General features: G+C 39.3%; 1 pseudogene across 1 annotated transcript; it reads right to left on the bottom strand.

The window, feature by feature from the left end:
- Window positions 1-2,256: 2,256 nt before the first annotated feature.
- Window positions 2,257-3,590, bottom strand: LOC147558614 (purine permease 1 pseudogene; annotated as a pseudogene). Its single transcript, XR_015233506.1, has one exon. The product of XR_015233506.1 is annotated as a purine permease 1 pseudogene (transcript).
- Window positions 3,591-3,802: the final 212 nt, after the last annotated feature.

The raw sequence follows: 3,802 nt of genomic DNA, 5'->3' as shown, positions 1-3,802 counted from the left end.
AACCACCTTACAAGGATCGTCGTTTCCCATTAACACCTTACCGCCATTAATGACTGTGTAAGTGGCAAACCATTCCTTTTGAGGACATACATGTAATGTACAACCAGTATCCAAAATCCACCTATCTTCAGCGAAGCATGCATTGATCGCCAGAACCATAGCTTCATCACATTCTTCAATGATTGACAAGACACTACCATCATCTTCTTCGATGATTGCTGCCTCATCTGACTTCTTCCTAAGCTCAGGACAATTCTTCTTGAAGTGCCCCTCCTTCTTACATTTAAAGCACCTGTACTTACTAGGTTTCGATTTAGACCCAAACCGACCCTTCCCATCACCTAGATGCCGCGTCCTTCTCCTTACAACCAAACCATCTCCAGAGCTGCTTTCTTCCATTGACCTCCGTCTAACTCCTTCGAGTTCAATGCTGCTTTATCATCCTCAAAGCTTGTAGTTGTTTTTCCAGACATAAAAGAATTAACAAAGCTTTCATATGATGGTGGCAGGGATGCAAGCAATAGTACTGCCTTATCTTTTTCTTCGAATTTGACATCTATATTTGCCAAATCCAAGAATACTCGGTTGAGTTCATCCATATGGTCTTTCAACGATTCCCCTTCTAAAATCTGTAAACTAAATAATTTCTTCTTTAGATACAAACGACTAGTTAAGGATTTCGTCAAATACCTTGTCTTCAGCTTACTCCATAGCCCATCGGTTGTAGTTTCCATTGCTACTTCCCGCAAGACCTCATTGCTCAAACAGAGTAGAATCTGACCATGAGCTCTCTCCATTAAATCTTCCTTCTTTGCTTCTGAAAGTGATTCGGCGAGTGCAGCCTTCCCATTCAACGTCTTCAGCTGACCCTGTTGAACTAATACTGCTCGCATCTTAATCTTCCAAGGATTAAAAACGTTACTTCCATCGAACTTCTCTATCTCGTATTTTACCATCATAGAAACCTCAAAACCTTAGCTCTGATACCAGTTTGTGGTGCCCAATTGGGGTTTAATGTGATCAATACGAGTAATCAAGCAGAAGCAATAGGAAATAAAGAACAATCAAGAACAGAACACAGAGATTTATGTGGTTCGGTTGGTGAGACCTACTCCACGACGACAACGACGCGATGATTTCCATTATAATAAGCAAACAATTACACAAGAGATTTCGTTAGATTGTGCTACTGATATCTCCTTAGGGTTAAGTTGATATAGCCACTCAACCCTAATAGCACCGCCTCACCGACTCTCTAAATTCGAATTACACATGGATACGCTAACACTAATAACCTACATAAGCCTAGCTTCGCATTCCAGCTCTGTCTCGGAGTCCAACTCTTCCTCGGGTCCCTGCTTCGCATACCAACCCTGTCTCAGTAATCAGTTCCGCTAACGGGTCCAAAATTCGCCGCCTTGTAAGCGGGTAGGCGGGGTCGTAACCCGGGTTCGATATCAACCCATATTCAAGACACTTTCAACAGTAACCACACAGATACTTGAGTTGACCAGGTATTGTCGGTTAAAAGTAATTGTATTTTGTCATCTTCCACGATTTTTAGTTAACGCTTCCTCCTTATGGTCGGAGAAGGTTCCCCAGACTTCAATTTCTCTTCTTTATTTCATATCGCGTTTTGATGTTTTCGTAATATGAGTTGGGAATTGAGATAATTTATTCATTGAAAAGCTAGCTTTATTGGCTTTGAAACTCCACTTTCTTATGAACAACTCACTAACCAAACCCTTCACAAAAACAAAACTCCCTAACCAAACAAATATAAAAAAAACTCACTAACGAAACCTTAGGCAAAACACACTAATTACATGGTTGACCAAAAGAATAGGAGTAATAACTATGTTTACTTTTATTCATAAAAGTTGGAAAACGGCTCAAGGCGCATAGGAAACTCGTACCAACCTCCCATATCAGGGCTCCGATAGCAGGTCTCTGTGGAATCTGCCTTGATGATGACTTTAGCGATGACTGCAGCATGTACCAGTCCTGTAAATATGTTAACTTCTTGACTTTGTCAAAGTTGGCCTATAGTTGGTCCAACAGGGATGCTCTAGCTTCTCAGGGTTTAAGCATAGCAGATTAGTTGGTTTTCTCAACTAACTCTCTCACCCTGTTTTTCAATGAATCTATCTTATCTTTTCCAAAATAAAGATTACTTGGATCAATCACGTACAGCTGTTATCGGCATTGGTTTCTACTAATAACATTTCCAAGAGCATATAAATTGACAAGGAGATATGAATATTAAAGAAAAATAAATATATAATTATGTAGCGACGAAGAAACATTAATTTAAATAACAATTGGTGTACAATCTTGAAATCGCAAGGTTCATTCACTAGGGTGTATTACTATCCTTGAGTGTTTGATCACCATCACCAACATTAGTTAGCTTCTTTGACTCCTTGTAGGATCCATAGAAGTAAGAAATGAATCCCCAAAGTCCCAAAGCCAAAGCCATTCCTTTCTCCCCAGTAAACTTCTCATGGAATACTATCACTGCCGCTATCTCTGTCATAGGAAGCAATACCGCGCTAATGACTCCAGCGAATAGAGAAGTTGTACAAAATATGATTCCCAATGTTCCAATATAGCCAATCTGCCACACCACTGCACCCGAAACCAACACTAAGTAGTACTTCATGGCACCTAATTCATATTGATTCGCTTCTCTTTGCATTGCCATGAAATCTTTATTAACAAGCATCCCTATGATGCAAAAAACTGTCGCGGATAATGCCATGCAAAATTGAAATTGCAACACTATTGGGTAAGTAATGACTTTGCTTGCTTTAGCATAAGCAACCTCAGTACAAGGTAAAACAAATCCTCCCAAAGCAGCCGCGCCTATACTAAGAATGAAGCCTAACAAGTATTGTGAACTAGTGACACCCTCAGGACGGTCACCGCTCTTTCCAATACCTAGTAGAACCGAACCCAAGGTCATTACTACAATTGCATTGATCGAAAAAGAAGTAAATTTTTGCCTAACCATTATGAAAGCAAATACAGCAGTGAAAATGAGTTGGGTGGAAATGAGAATAGAGGAGGTAGAGACAGGAAGGAATGATAAACCATAGGAGTACATGAAGTTACTAACTCCAAGTAATAGGCCAATTATAATGCTTGAGAGTAGGAGCTTTGGGGAAGCAAAGAAATTTAGAGAAGTGGGTGTTTGATTGTGTCGATAGTAGAGGAGAGAAAGAGGTACGAGTAGAATTGGGAAGCCTGCAGTTTGTAACCCACTTGATAACCATTTTCGTGAACCACCGTGTAAAAAGTAGAGCCTAAGTAGTAAAGGTCCGCCGATGATTCCAACGGCAGTGCAAATGCAATAGAAAAAGAGGAGTCCCCATTTAGCAAACATAGACTTGTTTGAGTCTTCATTGTTATCAGTGAGCTTGTTATTATTAACATTGTTTTGGCCCAAGACTCCTTCCTCCATCATCTCAATGCTTTTGGCCATGTTTACAGTACAAGAGCTAGTGAGGTTTGAGAAATGTTAATATTAATGCTTGGAGATGAAATGCAAAAGTGAATATGAGATGAGAATTGATGGATTTGGGATTGTTTATAAGAAGAATGTGCCTGTATGAATGGAGGTGAGTTTCAAGTGGCCTTCATTTAGTTGGGATTGTTAATATAATAAGGAATGAGAAAAGCATGAATGTTTAAATAATTTTTAGTGAAATGTGATCATTCATTAGTTTTCGTGTTGTAGGCTTGTAGCTACTTTTTCTTGACGACCAACTATTTTATAATAATTTCATAAAAAAAAGAAGAC

Source organism: Eschscholzia californica, unplaced genomic scaffold (genome assembly GCF_041429995.1).
Source record: "Eschscholzia californica isolate CP2 unplaced genomic scaffold, dmEscCali1.0.p SCAF_2, whole genome shotgun sequence".
Lineage (NCBI taxonomy): Eukaryota > Viridiplantae > Streptophyta > Magnoliopsida > Ranunculales > Papaveraceae > Eschscholzia > Eschscholzia californica.
This window is presented reverse-complemented; position numbering and strand designations above follow the sequence as displayed.